The sequence below is a fragment of the Octopus sinensis genome, linkage group LG2 (assembly GCF_006345805.1).
Source record: "Octopus sinensis linkage group LG2, ASM634580v1, whole genome shotgun sequence".
Lineage (NCBI taxonomy): Eukaryota > Metazoa > Mollusca > Cephalopoda > Octopoda > Octopodidae > Octopus > Octopus sinensis.
The window spans coordinates 194,804,695-194,829,341 of NC_042998.1; the positions used below are offsets into that span (position 1 = coordinate 194,804,695).

A 24,647-nucleotide genomic window follows, 5' to 3' on the forward strand; every position below is an offset into this window, starting at 1 on the left:
TCAACAGATCCATATCGCTGTTGCTCCCTCTATTTCAACTAAATTTATGGTACTGTTGGGTGGGGCTATTTAGTTTTAGATTTCTGCCTACAAGAAATACATTAAATACGTAGTCGTCGCTACACATTTTTTTTTTTAGATGTGTGTGTGTGCACGCCAGCTTCGAGGTCTGCCCTGATACGACAGACCATATATTCAAAGCTGTTAATAGTCGTCTTTTTCATAAGGTTGGACGGAACCCTGACCTATATTATCTATGCAGATTTGGCTACTACTTGTAGCAGGTCGAACGAGTTTGTAGAGGTTTCTCCGTTGGCTTATGGAAAGAGTATCTTTTTGCGTTTGGTTTGTGTGCATTTTAATGTATGATTTTAGTAGTTTTTGTATGAAGTGTGCATTTGTGCATAATTTTAGTGTATGCTTTATATCTGTGGGTGCGCGCTGCAGTATATAATAAGTATATGCTTTTGGCATGTGTGTAATTTGGTATAGTTTTAGTGTGCGTATGTATGTGTGCTTTAGTGTTATTTCTTATAGTGAGACTTGCCCGACGTGTGGGGGGACATGCAAATTGCTGTGCTAAATAAAATTAAGATGGTTTAAAACTTTATAATCTTGTTCCAACTTCAGAAGAAATTATATGGATGCAAACTATTTTGACACCTCATTAAGTAGGTAACGAGAAATTTTACGAATAACCACTGCTTTAGTGTTTGATTTTGTTCTTTGGCATATGATTTTAATGTGTGTGCTTTGACATACAATTTCGGTGTGTATGTGTGCGCGCGCGCGCGCTCTCTTTGGCAAATGAATTTTAGGGTGTGTGTATTGTAGCGTGTAGCTTTAGAATGTGTGTGTGTGTGTGTGTGCTTTAGCGTATTGATTTTAGTGAGGTATGCTTCAACGTTATGATTTTAGGATGTCAGGTGGTGTGTGCTTTTGCGCCTGATTTTCATGTATGTGTGCTTTAGTGTATGTGCCCACGCTTTAGTACTTCAATCTGTCTGTCATCTATCATCTATCTATCTATCTATCTATCTATCTATCTATCATATCTATATGTCTATATATGTCTATCTATCTATATATCTGTATCCGTCTGTCTATATATCTGTATCTCTGTCTGTCTATCTATATCTGTCTGTCTATCTATATCTGTCTGTCTGTCTACCTATATCTGTCTGTCTGTCTATCTATATCTGTCTGTCTGTCTATCTATATCTGTCTGTCTATATCTGTCTGTCTGTCTGTCTATCTATATCTGTCTGTCTGTCTATCTATATCTGTCTGTCTGTCTGTCTGTCTGTCTGTCTGTCTGTCTGTTTATCTATATCTGTCTGTCTATCTATATCTGTCTATCTATATATATGTATCTGTCTATCTATCTATCTATCTATCTATCTATCTATCTATCTATCTATCTATCTATCTATCTATCTGTATATCTATCTATCTATCTATCTGTATATCTATCTATCTCTCTATCTATCTGTCTATGTCTATATATCTATCTGTCTGTCTATGTATATGTCTATCTATCTATATATCTATCTATATGTCTATCTATATATCTATCTATCTATAAATATATATAAATAAATATATATCTATAAATATATATAATAATGAGGGAATATTATTCCAAATATATATATATATATAATATATATATATATAAGTATATATATAAATAAATATGTATCTATAAATATATATAATACGAGGGAATATTATTCCAAATTTATATATATATATATAATATATATATATATCAATAAATAAATATATAAATATAAAATATATATATATAAATAAATATATATATATATATATATGTATATAATTATATCTAAATATATAAATAAGTATATATATCATCATCATGGCTCAGCTTCGCAAATGAAGATCATGAAGGCTGTCCACGTCGTGTGCATGCACGCTCATGTCTGACAAGTCCGATACGAGAAAGGCAGGTCTGTGAGCAGTGTCCACAGATGAAGGTAACATCTGGTGTGGTGTCAGAGGAGGCTTGCGCCTTCCTCCTGCATCTCTTCTATGTTCCTCAAATTCGTTGACCATGTTGAAGATCGTGTGGCGCCAGACATCACGGTCCAGCATTGGTGGTCAAGATGACATGCTGTGAGAGACTTCTTGAGGCAGTTTTTGTAGCACTTCCTCGGGGCTCCTCTCTCACGGTGGTCAGTGGAGAGTTCGCCAAATAGGGCAATCTTAGAAAGCCGATGGTTCTCCATTCTGGAGACATGCCCTGCCCATCGGAGGGGGGACTTCAGTAGCATGGCTTCAATGCTGGTGATCTCGGTCCGCTCCAAAACTTCAATGTTTGTGACGAAGTCACCTATGTATGTTGAGGATGGTGCGGAGACATCGTTGGTGGAAGCGCTCAAGGAGACGGATGTGATTGCAGTAGGTGATCCAGGTCTCTGAGCTGTAGAGAAGTGTGGTGAGAACCACGGTCTTGTAGACACTGCTCCCTGTTTTGTTCTTCAGGTTATTATTGTGCCAAACATGTTTGTACAATCTGCCAAAGGACCTATTTGCCTTAGAGAGTCTATTTTCAATTTCTTTGTCGATCCTTGCATCGGATGAGATGATGCAGCCCAGGTATGTGAACTGCTGTGTTGATTTCAGTTCAGTACTGCAGATAGTGATGTGGGGTGGGCAGTATTCCTCTTGGGGTTCTAGGTTGGTGAAGTACCTCCGTCTTCTTGAGGCCAAAGAGTCGCGAGGTGTCTGCAAAGCAGGACGTGATGCGCTGCAGAGCTCGCTCTGTGTGGGCGACAAGGACAGCGTTGTCCGCAAAGAGAAGGTCTTGGATCAGCCTCTCCTGGGTCTTGGTGTGGGCTTGGAGGTGCCGTAGATTGAAGAGGCTGCCATCCAGACAATACCTAACATACACCCCATCCTCCATATCTTCAGTTGCATGCTTGATCATCATGCTGAAGAGAGTTGGTGCCAGGACATAACCCTGCTTCATGCCGTTGGAGATGGGGAAGGTCTTCGATAGGTCAACGTTGAGTCTGATCTGGCCACACTGATTCTCATGCCCCTGGATCACCATCATAGAATCTTGGTGGGACATCCAAGCTGTTCCAGGATGAGCCATAGTCCTGTCCTGCTCACTGTGTCAAATGCTTTTGTGAGGTCAACAAAAGTAGCTAAGAGTTCCCTATTTTGTTCTCAGCCCTTCTCTTGAAGTTGGCGGAGGACGAATACCATATCCGTTGTGACTCTATTGGCTCTGAAGCCACACTGGCTCTCAGGGAGGTTTTCTTCAGCGATGGTTGGTAAGAGCCTGTTGAACAGGATACTGGCAAGTACTTTGCCAGCGATGGAGAGTAGGGTGATTGCCCGGTAGTTGGAGCAGTCAGACTTCTCACCCTTGTTCTTGTACAGGGTTATGATGACGGTGTCGCGAAGATCCTGTGGCAGCTTGCTCTGCTCCCAGCAGCAGACAAAAAAATCATGGAGCGTCGGACCTCTATTCTTTCAGATTTCTGGTGGGATGCGGTCAACTCCTGCTGTTTTGCGACTCTTGAGTTGTCCTATGGCTTCAGTCGTCTCTTCGAGGGTGGGTGGTTCGTCGAGCTCCTCTTTGAGTGGAAGTTGAGGAACGTGATGGATGGCAGCGTCTTGTATGGTGCGGTTAGCACTGAAGAGGCTTTGGCAGTGCTCGGACCAGCGAGCGAGGGTGGAGGTGTTATCGGTGAGGAGGTCCTGTTCATCTGAACTGCGCAGGGGACTCTGGACTAGGTGGGTGGGGCCATACACTGCTTTCAGAGCCTCTATAGTCTCTGAGGTCAGCACACAGCCGGGTTCTCCACGCCAGGTGGTCCTACCACTCATTCTGTATTTCTCTGAGTTTGCACTGTAGGGTGTTGCATGCACATCAAAAGATAGCTTTCTTTACAGGAGAGGCTGGTTGTGTGAGGTGGGCTTGATGAGCTGCCCTCTTCCTTGCTAGTAATTGCTAGTAATTTATATATAAATATATATATATATATCATCATCATCATTGTTTAATGTCCGCTTTCCATGCTAGCATGGGTTGGATGGTTCAACTGGGGTCTGGGAAGCCCGAAGGCTGCACCAGGCCTGTCAGATCTGGCTGTGTTTCTACAGCTGGATGCCCTTCCTAACGCCAACCACTCCGTGAGTGTAGTGGGTGCTTTTTATGTGCCACCGACACAGGTGCCAGACGAGGCTGGCGAATGGCCACGCTCGGATGGTGCTTTTTATGTGCTACCGGCACAGATATATATTAATTTATTTATATATATATAAAGATGTCTATATATAAATATATTCATATATATATAAATAAAGATATCTACATATAAATATATTTATATATATAAATCCCTCTCTCTTTCTCTCTCTCTCTCTCTCTCTCTCTCTATATATATATATATATATATATATATATATATATATATATATATGGAAAGAGAGAGAGATGTGCACGCATGCATAAAAATTATTACTGGTTATTCATTAATGATGTTAATGTCATGTGCACTTGTTGCAATGATTCACCTGTGGAGATCACTGGACATATCCATGGCACTTTGAAATATTATCTGCCTTGTATACCTGCAAAAAACCTAATGCATTTCAGTTTAGATTAGGTTTAATCATCTCAGGTGTTGTTTTCTTTCCTTCCGATGTATGTAAAAAGGGTAAATGTTTCAGAAATACTATTATAAGCGAAACATTTTCTTGAACACCTGATCCTAAGGATCAAAATATTAATTTGCAAGTTTTCAATAGTCATCAGTGTGTGTATATGTCGTAGAATGTGGGAAACCGCTCCCATTACAAATAAAATCTTTCTACAGTTGTGTGTGTGTGTGTGTGAGAGAGAGAGAGAGAGAAAGAGAAACATGGTTAGATGATGAGTCAGTGTGTGTTGAACATAACTCTGCTACTGACTGACTGATAAAGCTCACTGGTGATAGTTATGAGCGAGGGAAGAAGATACTCCCTCCCCTCATTCATGAAAGATTAGATATTACAATTCATTCTGGTAAGTTACTGCCATAACTACTGTTACTCCCACACCTCAGTATTCTATTATTTATATCCACCACTACCTTCTTATTATGTCTCATGTTACTGATTTCAGTTTTGATCCTTTAACCTAGATTTACAATCAGTTCTGTAATCAGTTCATTCCCTCCCCCACTACAGTTTTCTCTAAGGTGTAGTAGGTGTTAGACTGTCTTTGATATCAGCACTTTAAATAGCTGCACCTTTCGTTAAAATAAAATATAATGAAATAGTACTTACTGTAGTTGAATTTATAGTTAACTAGCAGCTAAGCCCAGTTTCACTCGGTCTGTTTGGATGATGTGGCTGTAATCGTTTTCGGTTAGGCATATATGAATGAAAATTAAGTTTTGACCTGTACATGGTAGCTAGACCTGGTAGAAATAGCAGCCAAATCTCCCTCAAAACACCCTACTGTCTTAATCCGACAACTCTGCCTATTATGTAGTTTGAATGAGAAAATGTAACTAAAGATTAAGGTTATTAACCCCACAAAGAGGTGAAAGAGGGACAGCATAGCGAAAGTTTTTGGCTAACTGTCATCCTGTACTCCCCTTGTTGCTAGCGAAATGCTGGCTGTGTGAGCAATTGTTTGTTTTAATGGCGTAACAAACAGGGGAATTCAATTAGAAAAGTTTTAATTGATTTTCTCGGTAAGTATGGATGCTAGAAAAAAAAATACAAACCGCATTCCAATCTATGCACCTGTCTCCACATGTGTGCCATTTTTCACGCGAATCCACCCGGCCGTTTGGCTGTGAACCTCAAGACAAGAAAGAATACAACGATCGCCCATGTCCAATTTATATTATAGATAAGTGTTTCGGTTAGGTATCAACAAATGTTGAAGGTGCATTATAGTTGCTATGTTGTGACTAAATCATTTCTAATATGAAATTTAACACCTTTCTTGGTCCATAGTTGAAAAGAAAAATACTAAAAACAAGAACACGATTATGCAAAATTTATTTAATTTTCTTCTCCATGGAATAACATTTTCATTGTAGTTCATCACTTCTACTTTGATATTCATTTTTGTATTTTGGCATTGGGTGGATGAGTCTTCATTTGAGGCCTTCATTCTCAGATCTGTCCTAACCTCTTCTCCATAAGTTGTCTATAACTGTTACTTTCTACTGTCAACCAAACGCTTATTCTTTTTTTTTTCTTGGGTTAATTTAGAATGTATCTGGCATTATTATTATAATGTCCTTGTATACATGCATAGCTAATACTTTTGATGTTTATTTAGTATACATGATGATTCCATTATGGTAATTACTGATGTCTGGGGCTAATCACTCTACCGTAAGAGTGTTTTGTCCAACCTGCTATTAGCCAGTATGGCTGGGTAATCCTACAGCCAATATAAATATGGTATACTGAGGCTTCAGGAAGCAGAAAATTGAAAAAGAGCTAAATAGAATGGAAAGATTAAATGGTTGGCTGCCTAAGCTTGAAAGTACCACATCAGTTAATCAGTAACATCTATCACTCTATGAAAGGAGCTTGTTCTCCTCAAGAAAGAAATTGTTACCACTTAAAAACATTTTGAATAAAATATATATAAATAGTTTAATTTGAAAAAAAATTAGGCCTTAGTTTAGTTTTTAAAATTAACTGTTCTTAATTTTCGAACTTAATTTTTTTTTGTGGTGTAAAAATGTGCATAAATTTTCACTTTATTGAAGAAAATTATGTCTGTTGTTGAATAATTTTCTTTTAGTCTGAGGCAAATCAGTTAACCCCTTACCCGGCAGAAACGAATATATGCGCTTTGACCGAAATCGTTTTTTTCTATCTCTGGCGAGTTAACTCGTCAAAAGATAGACTCGCCAAAATCATAGTAAAATAAAACAATTAAAAAATATGTCTGAAAAAATACATTTATTTTCAAAATAATTGTTGGGTAAGGGGTTAATAGTACAAAGAAAATGTTATGCTGTTTTGTCATCATATATTTATGCTATTGCCGGTGTTTTTAGTGTTGGATGCATTCTTACCTGTTGATAAATCTAATGTACCTTTCCCTATCACACAGCCATATTATAACCATGATAAACAATGTGACCCTTATAAAAACATTAAAATAGCAGCTGTGAAAGAAGAAACCCCGTTAGTTTTTATCTATTTTGAAATTGGAAAATATAGTCAGCTTACATTGCATCACCAGAAGAATCTTCATCCCAGATTTTGCATAGTAGCAATTCAATGCTGAAATATCATAGTGATGAATCTTCAGGTAGTAACTCCATGGGATAATTTTTCAGGTGGGGTCAGTGAAATCAGATCACTGACACATCACCACCACCAACAACATTTACTACCACTAACATCCTCTGCAGCACTGTCATCATTACCTCCCCTTTCACCAACCTAGGAAACCTCTATGTGGTTGTTTGCCCTGCTAGAAATAACAACCCAATGCCATCCTATAATCTTAAGGATATATTGGAATATGGTCCCTGATATGAGAAAGATGTGGTGCTCGTGGTTGAAGATAGGTCTGCTTGATTTATCTGATCTGGGGTTAAACAATAGCATATATTTTGCAATATTTAATTTTTTTTGTAGCTTCAGTTAATTTTGGAACAGATATATGTATTTTTTTAAACTTTCACAAAAAAAAAAAATGATTAACACATTTGTTATTCTAATTATAGAAAATATGTTCACTGTAGTCTGTAGTGAGGATTCTTCAGCTCATCATTCTTGGTGATCCCTTCAAATATTGTTTAGGGTCCTTTTTAAAATGAGTTGGGTTTATTGGCAATACTTTCTTCTTATTTCACTTTTGATCCTGCAGACTTCAGATTGAAGGTGTTCAATTCTGCCCATTCACTTACTTTTTTGGACATTTTGTATCTCGAACTATATTGTCAATGTGTCCTTTTTTAAGATGGTAGGGGTGATTCTGTGGGGGTGGATTTTCATTGCTAGTTTTAGCAGGTCAGGCATAGATGCCCCTTCTGTGGTTTGATTTAGTTTTATTAGGATTGGTGCAGTAATATTTAGACATTGAACTGCAATGTACCAAAGAGTGCATGAAATGTCTCATCTGATTGAATTGTCTCTGTCTATTCACTTGCAATCGTGTTGAAAACTCAAAAATAGTCAGTCTCTATTTACCTTTCACCGTACTTGTGACTGACCTACACAAACTATTATTTATGGACATGTGAATCGCACTAACTAGACAGTTGTTTAAATTACTGCCTTTTCAATTATTCCCTTCTGTCCTCTCTTGTAGAATTTCTCAATTGGTTTGGGGATTAGGATATATTGCTTTTTGTTTTTTTTACTTTTGTTTGATGTTTTTTTAGTTTTCCTGTTGGTTCATACTTTTATATACTTTCTTCCTTTTCAGAATTTCTTTTTGCTTTTTCAGAAAAATAAAATAAATTATTATTACCATTGTTCATTTTTCATTATGTTCATTCTGTAGTGCAGTCAATCTCATTTAAGTTGATTTTGCGTTTCAGATTTTGAAGAATGATGAAATAAGCAGTATCTAGATATTGGGATTGATTGAAGCTAGTAATTCTGCTCGGTGTAAGAAAAGAGCAACTGACAAATTCATTTCTAGTATTTAGTTGTCTGTATTTTGAGGCTGGCTTGATTCTTCATCTTTCCAAGGTTGATGATATATATATATATATACTAGACAAGTGCTGGGGTTGATTTAATCAAGTATACACCATGCAGAATTTCTATATTTGTTCCAATGTTAGAAAATGTAATTATACTAAATTGTATAGCACCAGTCTACACATATTTAGTTTCACCCTTCCACACACTACTAAAACTGCTGTGTCCGGCTAAATGTTTAGTTTCACCTTCTACTCCCCCACACATAAGTTTAAATCTTGCCAATGTTACTTAGGTCATACTTTTCAGATCAATAAAATATTACCAATAATATACTGCAGTCTATTCAATCACTTTCACCAAACACTGGCTTTGAGTTTAGCCGAAAGAACTTCATATTTGTTACCATTGCTATTAATTACAGATAGCTAAGTTTTTATTTCCATATAAGCTTCATAAAATACATACCAGTAAGATTGCTTCTTTTTATTTGTCTTGGCTGATAGAATGTATTTGAGGAGTATGGATTCAATTGTTTGTACTGTTTTTTTACAAAAATGGCTTGTAAATTATTATTGTGGCTAATTTGGTTTTCATTATCTTCGATTAACATTCTTAATTTAAGGAATAAGATCAGTAACTCTAAAATTCGTAAACTGATAAAGTACTAGTAAAGCAATATGATTATTTACTTATTAGCATTTATTGCCTTAGTAAGGACTAGCTCTGGATTTGCTTATGTAAATGTTCTCTGTTAATTTCTTTTGTGTGATCTTTGATTCTTGTAGTGGAAAATCAGTTTTCTTTTTGAATATGAAGACATTACAGATGAGTGGTATTAAACCTGACCCAATTATCAAAAAGATTGTCTTTGCAAAAGCTTGAATGCTAGACTTCCTTTTGAAGCTTCATGTAACAAAAGAGTCTCTGTTTGAAGAGAAGTTTCTGTTGGGTTTTGTTTATCCCCCACCTGTCAGTAACTGCTCACACATTTCAGTTTTGAATCTCTCTTCTCTAGTTAAGCCGTTACATTAGAGGGACATAAGCAGTTATAGTGTTCACAAGTTTATTGTCAATCCCTTTTGCTTTTGTCATTGAAAGCAGGTGTACTTAGAATTATATTTTATAAAGATTGTTACCACGTGATAGCAAAACAAGTAGCGGAAAACTAAGTTGGTTACTTATTAGAAATTTGTGTGTGTGTGTATATATATATATATTTATAAATCATCATTTAACGTCCACTTTCCATGCTGGCATGGGTTGGACGATTTGACTGAGGTCTGGCGAACCAGACTCCAATCTGATCTGGCAGAGTTTCTACAGCTTGATGCCCTTCCTAATGCCAACCACTCCGAGAGTGTAGTGGATGCTTTTACGTGCCACCAGCACGATGGCCAGTTCGGTAGTACTGGCAATGGCCACGCCCATATAATAAACTTGTTTGCCATATGTGACCATATTGTAGTGACTAATGAATTAACAGGAATGAACAAGTCAATGTTGAGTCCCGGGTTCAAATGAAATGATAGTGATAATGATTTTAAATATTGACTGGAAGTTACAAATTCCAAAGGTGACATATAGTTAATTCAATTCATCCCAGTTACATGATTGGTACATACATCATAGGTCCTGTAATTTACGTGATTGAAATATGCATTATTGGTCCTGTTGTGATGAAAAGCAAAGTTGGGTAAGGTCTGAACTCGGAATGTAGTTAGTGAAAGATATTTACTGCAACCTACATTTAGTTTTTGTCACTCTGCTACCATAATGACGATTGTTTTAAATAGGCATAAAGCCACAAATTTAGTGGGCTGGGGAAAAGTCAGTTATCTTGACCTCAATACTTGACAGGTACTTTTTATCAGTTTTGTAGGATGAAAGACAAAATTGACTTTGATGGGATTTGAACCCAGAATATAAAGGGTTGTAACTAAATATTGCAAGGTGTTTTAATCAGTTCTTCAACAATTCTGCTACCTTGTCCAAAAGTATTAATATTGCAAATGCCAAAACACAGAAGTATGGTGCAGTCTTCTACCTGGCCAGCTTCTGTCAAACCATCCAACCCATGCCAGCATGGAAGGATGTTAAATGATGATATCATTTGTGTATATATTTCACATTTTAATATGGTTCCTCTGCTTCAATGCATTTTATAATGCAAATCATTTTACAGAGTGTAGATTAAAGTAATTCACTTAAGTCTTTTGAGCAAGGTTTGAACTAAAATATTGTAAAATTTTATTTACTTTGGTAAGAAATATGAGGAATCTAAAAGCCAACTTAACTTTTGGATTCATAATGACTCTTTGTCAATTATTTTATTCATTCTTCTTCTTAATTTCCCATCTCTCTAAAATCTTTTCTCACTTCAGAATTTCCTTTTTAGCCTTATATTTACTGAGATGATAGATCTGAATATTTTAAAGCAAATACCAACTGTTTAGTGTCAACACTAACAAGACTAAAATTCTTACTACTCAGAGTATTTTAATGATATTCAAATAATTTTATGACCTGTTTTATTTCTTTAAATTTGTTTCATAAGGGTACAATGGAGAATATATTTTTATTTTGTGATACATCTGATTTAATGTACTTGAAGAAAAGACTGGTTGATCAAGTTTTCCAACAGAAGTTGAACTGGTCGTAGGTGTACAAGACTTTAGAGCTGGTCTTTCTAAGAATAAATAGCTGAACTGTTTTTATGTCTGTTTGAAATGGTCTTAATGATTATTATTAATGATAGATACGTAAATGATAAAAAAAGTAGGGAACTAGATTTTTAAGAAACAAATAATGGTGTCTGTAAAAGTAGCCTTAAAATGTTTTGTGCATTGTGAGGAGAGGTGAATTCTAATGTTATATAAATAAGTTGGTTAAAAATAAGTCTTTTAAGTTTACGAAAGAATGCTTAAATTTAAATGTTGCAGTTATTTAAATCCAAATGGTATAATCATTGTGAAATAAAGTTGAATTTGAAATTTCAAATGTTATTAACGCTCCTTTCATTTGTTTTTTAAATTAGGGTTGAACCCTCTAGAATTCAGATTACTCTGTCAAGTGTAATACTTATTTACTCACATTGTTTTGAATTAATAATGTGGCAAGCTGGCAGAACCGTTAGCACACCAGGCAAAATGCATGACAGCATTATGTTCGTCTTTACGTTCTGAGTTCAAATTCTGCCGAGGTCAACTTTGCCTTTAGGCGCAGCAGTGGCTGTGTGATAAGTAGCTTGCTTACCAACCACATGGTTCCGAGTTCATTCCCACTGCGTGGCACCTTGGGCAAGTGTCATCTACTATAGCCTTGGGCCGACCAAAGCCTTGTGAGTGGATTTAGTAGACGGAAACTGGAAGAAGCCTGTCGTATATATATGTGTATATATATATGTGTGTGTGTGTGTATGTTTGTTTGCCCCCCCCCCCAACATCACTCGACAACTGATGGTGGTGTGTTTACGTCCCCATAACTTAGCGGTTTGGCAAAAGAGACCGATAGAATAAGTACTAAGCTTCCAAAGAATGTCCTGGGGTAGATTTGCTCGACTAAAGGCGGTGCTCCAGCATGGCCGCAGTCAAATGACTGAAACAAGTAAAAGAGTCACTGATAGCTTTGAGTTTTTGATGATGTAATAGTTTATTTTTAGAATGACATTGTAGGGTAGGTTGTGGAGGCCAGATTTAGCCACCAAACAGGTAGAATATTTAGCCCCAAAATGACCAGTCTAAATTTAAATGTTAGAATAGGGGCCAATTGAATGTTTTAGCTGAAATCCTTCAAAACTATATTTTATTCTTATTACTTTTGCTAAAGTACTTAGATTTAGTCAACTGATCATAATTTTCTTATTTGAAGAAATATTTTACATATTTGTTTTACTCAGTTCCCTGTAAGTAGGTTTATATTATATCTGTATAGTGTTATTGTTCATTCTTAAGTAACCACTGGCATTTGTAATTTTTATGGCATCTCTGTGACGGTGGCATGTAAAAAGCACCATCCGAATGTGGCTGATGCCAGTGCCGCCTTGACTGACTTCTGTGCCAGTGGCACGTAAAAAGCACCAACTGATTGTGACCGCTGCCAGCCTCACCTGGCACCTGTGCCGGTGGCACGTAAAAAGCACCCACTACACTCACAGAATGGTTGGCGTTAGGAAGGGCATCCAGCTGTAGAAACACTGCCAGATCAGACTGGAGCCTGGTGCAGCCTCCTGGCTTCCCAGACCCCGGTCGAACCGTCCAACCCATGCTAGCATGGAAAGCGGACGCTAAACGATGATAATGATGATTTGTTTTACTCAGTTCTCTGTAAGTAGGTTTATATTATATCTATATAGTGTTATTGTTGATTCTTAAGTAACCACTAGCATTTGTAATTTTTAATTTTGAATGAAGTCAAACGTAATTCAGTTGCGATAGTTGGCTGGTTATTGTGAGTTAGTATTGATTCCTTGTTGCGAGGAAGCATTGTCTCATTGTCATGAACAAGTATTATTAGTTTGGCTTTATTTTAGGATTATAGCATTTTTGTAGAGTACATTGATTGTAGCAATATCTTATTTTTCTCTGAGTTTAATGTGAAATTCAAAAGGAATATAAAAATGTTAAACTTAAATATAAGTTTAGGATTTTCTACTTTAAGATAATATATGAATATAATTGTTCATCTGGGTATTATTGTTTTCTAGTAATTAAGCCTAGCAAGGATTTGTTTTTACTTAAAAATGCAAATAGTATCTGCATTAATATTATATATTGCTCTCTTTTACACAATATTTACTTTTGTGTTTTGTCTTTCCATTAGTGTTTACTTAACCTTTTTAACCTGTTATGAATATTAGACATGTTTTCCCATGTTCATTGTAGGACATTTTTATTGATTTTGTGTGTGTTTTGACATTTTTCTATTCTCCTCTATGGCATCTAGGGTCATATTTAGGTTAGGGGTGTAGAGGAAAACAAGTTAGGGGTTTAGGAGAAACAATGATTAAGTTGCTTAGAAAGTATTTTTGTGTAGTAATATATTAAGCTGAATATAAGCCATTGATATGTTTTCAATATTGACTGGCAAGCAAGTTATTGCTATCATCTGAACAACAATACTGGTGCAGAGTAGAATAGTCTTTGATACTACATTTTCTACATGGATTGATATGTGAATTACGTTGTGTAATCTATCAGTGTGGTAAATGTATTGGTCCAAAATGCTGGTCAGAAGTCTGAATATAAAGATGAAATTTAGTATTTTTTTTAATAGTATACTTTTATATAATGATAAACACTAATTAGCTACTTGATATTTGCAAGTAGCTAAGTGAATTTATATCATGGTTTATGAATGATGAAATAATCTATTTTATAAATGTTTCACAATTTCAACTGACATGTATGGTTCTATGTACATTTATAGATTTATGGAATTGCCATCTAATAAAAGGGATTCAAATTGTTGCTTTGTATGGCAGTGTACTCATGTTGGACATTTAGTAGTATCATACAAACATGCTAGCAGCAATAAAATGCTGTTGACAAGATTTTATTTCATTTGTAAAATGTCTGCTGAAGAAAATGAAAGGCTATTTGGGAAAATATTCAAGATCATCTTCAGTTTTGCAGGAATTTTACAAATTAGACTAAGATCTAGTTTAAAGTTCTGATCAGGATGAGATATCCATATCCATTTAACAAGTTTTATTACACACATGTGAGTGAGAACACTTTGAGATATTTTTGGTATCTAACATATGTCAGATACTGCGAGCGCTGCTTCTGATTGGTCAATCCATGGTGATGACCCGAGGTCACGGTGACGGCACTACTTTTGTCATTCATAAGTTACAACTAAACTTCATCTGTGTTATGTATTTCTTGAACGTGAACTTGAATGTTAACAAAATGTTAAACAGTCATCAGTTATCAGTCATTTCACCTGAAAACTTAGCGCTATAAAGTCGGACTATCTTCCTGCGGCATGACATCTTTTACAGTTACACATTGTAACGTCACTGACGTGAAATCAAGCTGTATTCATGCGCGCTTCAACACGATGTGAAGAATTTAGTTATTGGGTTAATAAAATATGGTCATTCGTGTGTAATAAATAAAATACCAAACTCATTCCCTATGGATACCGTATTTATTACAACTCGTGGCTTGTAAACGTATCTAACTCGCTTTCGCTCGTTAGATACGTTTACAAGCCACTCGTAATAAATACGGTATCCATAGGGAACTTGTTTGGTATTCTCTATGTATCTAACGCTACACAGCTGTTGAGTTGCTTGTTTGAATCAGGTCAAATGTGTAGCTGAACAGATTCATCTTAACAGTATTGCTACTCTCTGAACCTTCCTTCATCACTGTTAAATTAAGTCCATTTTCTTCTGGACTGTTAAAAACTAAACAATCCAATAACTTAATAATTTATTCAAAAATATTAATATTATTAATAGGTAACATGTATACTAAGTTGTTTGTTCATCTGCCTAACAACTTCAGCTTTTCTTATTTGGAATTACTTAGTCTATCAACTATCTGATCAAATGGAACTCTTTTGGTCATGGGGCTGTGGAAATTTGCTTTTGTTTTCTGTTGTCTTCCACAGATGGATACGATACTTAATGAAGATTTGATATGTATTACCTTATTTAACTATTAAGTGTTGACTTAACTGAAAATAATAGAATATTTGCAGTAGATATAAACGCTTGTCTGGGAATTGGTTGTGTGGTTCAGTACTTTGTTCATTTAGTTATCTTACCTCATGAAATGAATTAGTAATATCATTCTTCAATTGGCTAATTTGTATTCAATTTTTAATAGTGTTCTTGAGTATTTTTATAACTTGGTTGGTAATTAGTCTGAGAGAAAAGATTTTAAGACTAGCACCCTCCATTTGTGACTCAATGTGATATATTTGTACATAATCAGAAAAATTAGGGAAAAAAGCAAATAATATGCTTTGAATGATGTTGCAAATAAATACAAGGAACTCAGCTGTTATAATTTATAGATGAATTGTTATTCATGTGAATAATGTCTGCTTCTAATCTAGATAAGAACACTGACTATAGAGCTGAATGTCAAACACTGATATAACTTAAAGGAAAATATGCCAGTTATTAGGAGTGAGAGAGATAGGCAAAGATGTTTAAAAAGATCCTTGGCATGGAGATTTAAAAAGAGAATTGAAGAGCCTGTTGGTGCTGCTGAAGTTGTAGCATTTGACACAGTCTGTATTTGTTGAGCCATCTATTATCTGAAAAACTAAGTTTGGCTGTAAAATGCTTGCTTAGAAAAATTTGGAATGGCTTCTTAAAGTATGCTTGTATTTCCATTAGAATATCAAAACTATAGATTTCAGATTTGTACAAAATGGTAGATTTAATCCATGCCTTCACTAGCCTTGAATGCCTTTAGTTCTTGCAACCATTCAAGTCCTGTTTCTGGTTTGAGGATGAATTCCACTTTTCTCCCAGCAGACATGGACATCCTACAAAAGGCCCTGGGTGCTGCTCCTGCTGTTCTAAGTTGTAAAAAATGTAATTGAAACAGCTTTGAAGAATAAATTTGCAAATGTGTCTTCAACATAGAAATAGACTAGAGTGTGTAATGTCAAAACATATTTTCACTAATGGAATAATTTGTTTCCCTAATTGGGGGTAACAATACTGTCTACAAAGAATTTTGAAAAGATAATTACTCAGCTTTAAGAGCTCTTGAAATATGGAGGAGAATGTAATGCCAGTAATAGAGAGGAAGGCTTAACCTTTCAAAAGCTTCCATTTTATCTTGAACAATCACAAATGAAATCACACAACTCATATATTTAAGAAAAAAATGTAATGGTTGGGTATTGCTGATGTCTCCAGGAAATGGTTTTCCCTTTTATTTTCACCTATCAACATTGTTATTGTACAGAAATAAGAATAATTCTGGTGGATTCCTAAAAGATGAAAGACAAAGTCAGTCTTAGTAGGATTTGAACATGGAATGAAAAGAGACATTACTAAATACTGCAAGGCATTTTATCATTTGCTCTTTCGATGTCTGCTACAAACTTTCCTAATAAGAAGCTGCTTATAGCGTTGCAGAACAAGATTTGTATAATCTGATTAAGAGTTAATTAAAAGAAACTTCTACTTCCAATAGATTTCCAGTTTTGAATTTTTACTATCACAAACAATTTTAATTCCAGTTTTCTCTTTCTCTCTCCCTCTTGCTCTCTCTCTCTCTCTCTCTCTCTCTCTCTCTCTCTGTAGCTCACTCTATCACTGTGAGTGTGTGCTTTAAATTTGAATAGTTGTTTTGACTATAAATGTCTGAACTAAAAATGTAAAAGAAACAGTAAAATAATCTCTTGAAATATTTTTTATTGTATTTTCTTTAATTTCAGTGGTCTTCTTGAACAACTTGAAAAAAAAAAAAAAAAAAAGAGCAGAGAAAGGTTGGTATTAAACACAATTTTTTTTTTCCACATAAAATTCTAGTTTTAATAGTGTTGTGAATGAATACCCTTCAAATAAAAAAAATTATTTAAAAAAAGCTGCTAAAATACCCAGTTACTGATTTGAATAGGAAGCAGTTAATATTCTGTTAAGGTAAAAAAAAAACCTGTCTTATGAGTAATTTCAGTCTTGGGTTAGTGGTTCATACGAGGTAGTCATATGATGTCTGTTATTAAATAATTTATTTCTGCAGTGTAGAGTTCAACACTAGGGATTGACTTCTGTTGATATTTGATTTTTTAAAAAAAATTTGACTGAAATACTGAAAATATGTAACACTCTCTTCAAATAAATTCATTCATATGTTATTAAATAGAATTTCACAAGGGAACGTTTTGAATTTCTATTTAATAAATTTAATTCAATTCCTATAATGTATTTTGTATTTTAACTTCAGCATATTCTGGTGTTCACTATTACTGACTTTCATTCACATAAGATTTTCGTCATCAGACATTGTTATAAATCTGCTTTGATTTTGCTTAGTCTTTTTGAGTTATTTTTTGTTTCAGTTAATTGTTGCACATGTTTTGACGGGACAAGCAATATGTGCGCAGTTCACTTATATCCCGATGCTATTCTGCATCTCTGCTGCAATTCTATTGATTTCATGTTGATTGCTTTGTCTGAATCATAGCATCTACACACACACATACATACACACACACATTGTGTATAGATGTATATGTGTGTTTGTACAAGTATATATGTGTATATACACACACACATATGCACAAGTGTGTGTGCATGTGTGTGTGTGTGTGTGTGTTTGTACATGTATATGTGTACACACACACTCACACATACTTGATTGTGTTGCCTTCCCTATAAGCCATTACCTGGATTTTTTAATTTAGCTATTCCTGATTGTTGGCATTTCTGCGTACAGGTTATTTTGAAGCCTCTCTGCTATATAAATTCAGGCTTTGTGTTTGAATATTTTACTGTTTTCTCCTCCATGTACTATTAGCATTGACAGAGTTGCTTGCAATCATAGTAGCAGTAGCCATTTGTGAATCTACTTGTCGCTATGCAACTGATGACGTTGTTATTGGCTGCTGCTGTATTGATCAATCATTACTAGGTTCGGTGTGATGAGCTGTGCAGCTTGGCAGCAAGCTGCTGACACTTTTCCTTATAGATATATTTTCTTTATAATCAGCTGCCCATGTTTAAATGCCCTTTCCTTAATCAGTACCCTGATGTATTTGCCCTGTTAATAATTAGCCTCATTTTGGCCTATCTGATTTACTACGGTTTATATTGTCTTTTTCTTTACTTATTAACTGTCAAGAAAGAAGGTAGGTTGCTTTTCATGCATTTATCTATATCAACTTGTAAACACTGTTGCTAATTGCATTTGTACTATAATTTCCAGTGGTTGTTGAGAATTTTACCGTTGCACTATAGACACATGCCAACACATTCACACACTTACATCTGCATAACACACCTGCACACACCTCATCTGAATTGTTAAATATATTCTCTAGGCAGACTAGCCTCTTTCATCGTGACCATTTTCCACTGAAGAATTGAATGACTGTGGAAACTTTTTTATGCAACCACTCTCGTTGTTTTAGCAAGCTGATAAATATTTTTGGATTACGCCTGTTTCATCAAGACCATAGCTATTTTTATTGTTATTATTATTATTATTGTTGTTATGATGGACTTTCAAGGTGACTTTTTCTTCAGACAAATCTATTCCAAGTGATGGAATTTGTTCTGTTTAAACTGCTGATGTAATCTTATAATGGTTATAAATTTATTTTTTAACACTTTCTTAACTTATGGTTATCATTCTAAGGCAATTTTATCTAACCATTAAAAGAAGTGAACTTAGAATTGTAAATATACCATATCTCTATTTTCTCATGAAATCTCTTGTAAATTCATACTATTTAGAAATCACTATAGAAATTTATTTTGATTTTTTTTTTTCAGTATGTATTTTTCATAATTCTACTGTAAGTTAATTCTATAAGTATGATGTTAGATTCCATTGCTCTCAATGGATTCATCACTTGTCTACCCACTACGTAGCTATTTATTTCTGTCTCTTGCTTGATTTGTAAGGCAGAAACTCGAGTAATTAATCAGATACAATTTCTTTTCTTTGTATTCTTGATTATGCATTTAAAAATTTTTATGCACATAGATACACACACATAAATACACTTGCAAACATACATGAACCACATCCAATCGCACATAGAAACATACATATATACATAGCAAACTATTTTTATCTTTTGCAGCAGACAGACAATAAGCTATGACTTCATGTTATTCATATTCATTATAATGCAACATAAAATTATTTTCTCTTTCTCATATATATATATATATGAGAAAGAGAAAATAATTATATATATATATATATATGCATACAATTAATCAGTTACTTCAATAGGATTGTTTATAACTTTAAATTATCTTGATACATCTTATTGAATTTGATAAAATGTATTCTTTAAAACCATTTGTCCAACTGTTTAACTTTTTTGTGACTGTATTTCTTTTTGAAATACATTGCTTTGGTTTCAGTTTTTGGAAGTAATGAAGAATTTTGTAAAATAACTTTGTCGTTATTAAGCTGGTGTTTGAACATAAATTAAGATGGAATTCTGATGAAAGATGTTAAGTTGCTTTAAAACAGAAAGTTTGTATTAAAAAACCAAAGGTGGTCTCAACTAGGTTGTTATCAAAGGGGTTATTTTAGGGATAGATAAATAACTTTGTGTACATGAGTAAATATTTACAACTGCTGTGTAATTGCTTGAATTCAGGTAGAAAGTTACTTTGCACATTTGAGATAAAGATCTTTATTAAACTCACTCACCATCTAGTTTCTTGTGATGAATGGTTTGTTTAAATTACATGAATTTAAAAGTGAGTTAGTAAAGCTTAAATTAGCTTTTAACTATTATTTGAATACTACCAGTAACTGCCAAAATAATTTAGTACTTAATTTTCTTGAAAGGTTCTGACTTCACTGTATACTGATTGTATATCTAATTGGCATTGAATCTCCTCATACAATTAATGTTAAGTATTGTATTTTACTATAACCTCTTGGATTGGCCAAAGCTTTGTGAATGGATGTGGTAGATGGAAAATGAAAGAAATCCATCATGTGTATGTGTTTGTCTCTATACTCTGATACTTGTAAATGAGTGTCTGTCATTTTTCAATCTTACATGTAAACACACCTAACAGGGAAATATTAGCTTGCTTGGAAACTGGAATGGTTAGGTTGGTGAAAGGAAGGGCAAGTGTGGAAAAGTGTAAGCTAAAATGATAACCTGCAGTTTATTATTGTCCCTGCAAAAGATAAAAATAGCATCTTTTGGATGTGTTTCTTGTATTTTCTGAAAATGCATAAACAGACAAGAATGGTGTGTGTGCATATATGAATACCTGTAGTATGAATTTGAGGCAATATTAAATTAAAATAGCCATCTATGTATCATACATAATGTACATATACTGTTGATAGTCTAGTTACAGCAGTATTTATCCTGAGATAACATCTCTTATGGATTTGCAGTCTTAAAAGCACAATACATATCAGAGAAAAATTATTTGAGCATGTGGTTGGCTGCAAGTATGTGTCATTGAAAAGGCCTAAAAAGGCTTAAATGCATCTGACTCTCTTGCTGGCCACTACTGGGATGAATTTTATCTCTCCTTGATATTTATTGTACAGTAACTAGCCTATTGACAATGTATATACATTAAGTATGATACATAGATGACTATTTTAATTAAACACTATTTCAATTGTGTATACTGGATTTTTAATCAGTGGGCTGCTTTTTGCAACATAACTGAATGTTTTATTCACTTTTTCATGCATCAGAGATGGGGAATTCTATGAGTGCTTGAATATCCCAAAAGGCTGAAATGCATCTGCCACTTTCACTGGCTGTTGCTGGGATAAATTTTCATCTCTCTCTGGTATTTATTGTTTTTAACACAGTAAATCCATAGGAAATATCTCAGGTCAGCTATTACAGTAACTGGTCTATTGACAGTGTATATACATTAAGATACATAGTTATATATATATATATATATATATATATATATATATATATATATATATATATATATATATATAACATTTATGTCAAACCATTATCTAACATTTATTTCTAAGCAAAGACTACCTTGTGCTCCAGTATCTGCTTTAGCATGGTTTCTATGGCACCTTTGTAATGCCAATCACTATACAGCATGTACTAGGTACTTTTTCTGTGGCACCAATATTAGTAAGGTTGGCACTGCAAGATGATCCTCTTCAACTAAGTGAGGTTACATTTGGTGAGAGAGTATGGGTCAAAATGGAACTTTTTTTCGCTGTAGGGAGATCTACACAGCTATTCATTATAGAAGAGAGGGGTAGGTCAGGGTGACACTAGAAAGATAAAAGTAATGGTGATTGAAGTGCCAGGTGGCCCCACAAGATAGGTGGGTAGATGTGAGTGGGAACACGAGAAAAAGAGGTTGCAAATGTGTATTGGAAATTGAGAGATGATTAGAGATAGGGAATGGGTGAGAGGGTGAATGTTATGAGCAAATGTTGTGGAGGAGTTAGAGAAGGAAGAGTAGGTAACAACAGCAGAAATTGAGTAGGGCTGGGGCAACCAATGATACATGAGTTAGAGGGAGGTAGAGGAGAGACCACTGATAATGTAGAAAAAGTGAGGTAGAGAATAGCAGCAGTCATCATCACCATTTAACATCCATTTTCTGTGTTGGCATGGGTTGGATGGTTTGACAGGAGCTAGTGAGCTGCACCTACCTCCAGTGTCTGCTTTGGCATGGTTTCTATGGCTGGATGCTCTTCCTAATGCCAGCCACTTTACAGTGTGTACTAGGTGCTTTATTTAATGAAATAGTAGACAGGCAAAAGTGAGAATAGGTGAAAGGTAGAGCGAGGGGAAATGCCGTGGTTAGGTGGGTTGTAAGAATGTGGGGCAGATGAAGTGAATGGGGGTGGAGTGACATGATGAAGAGATTGATGTAAAATATAGGTGATGAGGACAGTACTACAAATGAAAGATGGAGATCAGGGAAATGGTTTTGAGTGCTTAGAGGGCTGGGGTATGTGGTATCAAGGGAAAAGCTCAAGTATGCAGTTCTGCTCACATTAAATTACAGTAACAGAATAGTGCAGTTAGTGATCATGGGTGGTAGGAATGACTTCAGGAAGGGAATTAGGGCGTAGGTTGGAGGGCAGTTGTGTGTGTGGAAAATCTATTTACATACATTTCTGCCTTTATCAATCAAGCAGGAGATATAGAATAGTGGAAAGTTAATAGCACCAAGCTGGTTTATTTCAGAAGGCCTGCTAGATATATGGGCCTGCTCCTTCCTGTAGGTTAAAAAAAATGTATGTAAAGTTCTGTTGTGTCTGGGGAGAGTCATTCTCTTTTAGTGCCTTATTATTTAACACACTCACTGGTAAAATTTCTACTTATTTCTTATTTTTATATTCTAAAATTTTCTAAAATTAGAGAGTCAAAACTATTGAAAAGGTTGCAAGATGCAACGAAAATTTTAGAATGTAAAAATAAGAAATAAGTGGAAATTTTACCGGTGAGTGTGTTAAATTATAAGGCACAAAAAGAAAATGACTCTCCCCAGACACAACAGAATATGCTTCAACACACGAACTCATATAAAGAATCTTGCAAACCAAATCCAAAAATGAAATATGTAAAGTTGTTCATGCAAAATGTATGCATCTCTCTGGTTCAAATACTTCTTGTTATAAAATGTGTATGCAGTGGTTTTGTATATAAGTGTGCAGAAACTTGAATTCAGTCTATTTTTTTACCACTACTTTAATTATTAACTAAAGTTTAGGAGTCTAATATATCCAACTTTTTGGCACTTGTATTGGCATATATGTAAGTTTGTGATTAGGATATAGCATTTGATTTATGTTCAACTGTTCTTTAATGGTTTGTATGATGAACATTAGAAAGGTGTGCATTTGATTTGCTAAGTGCAGTTATGTTTGAATTGTGGATTTAAGATGGGGGGAAACAAATGTTAGTCTATTAGTTAGCCAATGGATGATCATAATAACCACTGCTAATGAAAGTTTATATCATTTAACTTATAGGATATAAAAATTTTAAAAAACAGCAAATATGAATATAAATATTTAAGATACACCACTACATACCCCTATAAACCTACCCACATGAAGAAATACCTATACTAAATACCAATTACTCTCAAAACAAGTCTGTCCTTGGTTTTAATTGAATAATACAGCACCATCTGAGCAGGATCACTGCCGGAGCAGCTGTCTGGCTTCTGTGCCAGTAGCACATAAAAAGCACCATTTGAGCGTGATCGTTACCTGTGTTGCCTTACTGGCACATGAACAAAGCATTCAAGCGAGGCCAGTGCCGCTGGACTGATTCCTGTGCAGGTGGCACGTAAAAAACACCATTTGAGCGTGGCTGTTGCCAGTACCGCCAGACTGGCCCTCGTGCCGGTGGCACGTAAAAGCACCCACTAAACTCTTTGAGTGGTTGGTGTTAGGAAGGACATCCAGCTGTAGAAACTCTGCCAGATCAGATTGGAGCCTGGTGTGGCCATCTGGTTCACCAGTCCTCAGTCAAATCGTCCAACCCATGCTAGCATGGAAAGCAGACATTAAATGATAATACATTTGTTGATTTTGCATATAGATTAGTCTATATTTGTTGGAATAAAGTTATAGTATTTGTTTATTAAGAGGTTTGTTCATTTTTCAGAAGGATTCAGAATTATTTTCACTCTCAGTCACTGATTTTAAAATGTGTTCCTGATTCAGTTTTATAGAAGAGTAAATGTATTGTATTCTTTTGCAAACGAATAGTTAGAAATGTTGAAAGAGTTGTGGGTGTGGGTATTTAAGCTGTGGTAATTATTATAGAGTTGGCAATTTTCCCATTTTACATTGTAAAGTTATAAATTGTATGAGAACTGAATTGTTGTCAATGGAGTGTGTCAACACACTCCCACACACACACTCTCATGCACTATCTTTTTATTGACTGACATTATTTCAAGCTTCTATAACTATCAAAAAAGTGTGTCTAAACTGAACATTCCATTTTACAAATATTTATGTAGTTGAATGAGTTGTTGGTTTGGTTAATGCATAAATTGAAGCATTTTATATATGGATTGTTTTCTATACTGAACTTGTAACTATGGAGTGGTGCTGGTGTTTGTAGTGGGATTACCTTAGGAAGTAGAATAATGTACATTATACTGTCAGTTATGTTGAGTTTGGCTGGAATGTTGTGGTTTAGTCCCCCTACCCTCCTACCTTCAGGCCTGCCATAATCATGCAGACGTAAGACTAAACCATCTGTGACCATCCTGACTTCTTGATATGTGCAGGGAGTCCAGAACCCACATTATCAACTGCATTCTTTTCTAAGACAGTGAGGTA

At 35.0% G+C, this 24,647-nt stretch overlaps 1 protein-coding gene across 15 annotated transcripts in view; it reads left to right on the forward strand.

Annotated features, from left to right (window-relative positions):
- LOC115227715 (spectrin alpha chain) overlaps window positions 1–24,647 on the forward strand; it is a 97,652-nt gene that overhangs the window by 3,564 nt on the left and 69,441 nt on the right. For 13 of the 15 annotated variants that reach the window (XM_036500621.1, XM_036500624.1, XM_036500626.1 and 10 more), the window contains exon 2: window positions 17,068–17,118. The gene's annotated coding sequence lies outside the window, so the exon portion shown is untranslated. Of the gene's footprint in view, window positions 1–16,705; window positions 16,720–17,067; window positions 17,119–18,257; window positions 18,481–24,647 lie in introns of those variants that run through there. The other 2 variants (XM_036500623.1, XM_036500622.1) reach the window with 2 other exon arrangements.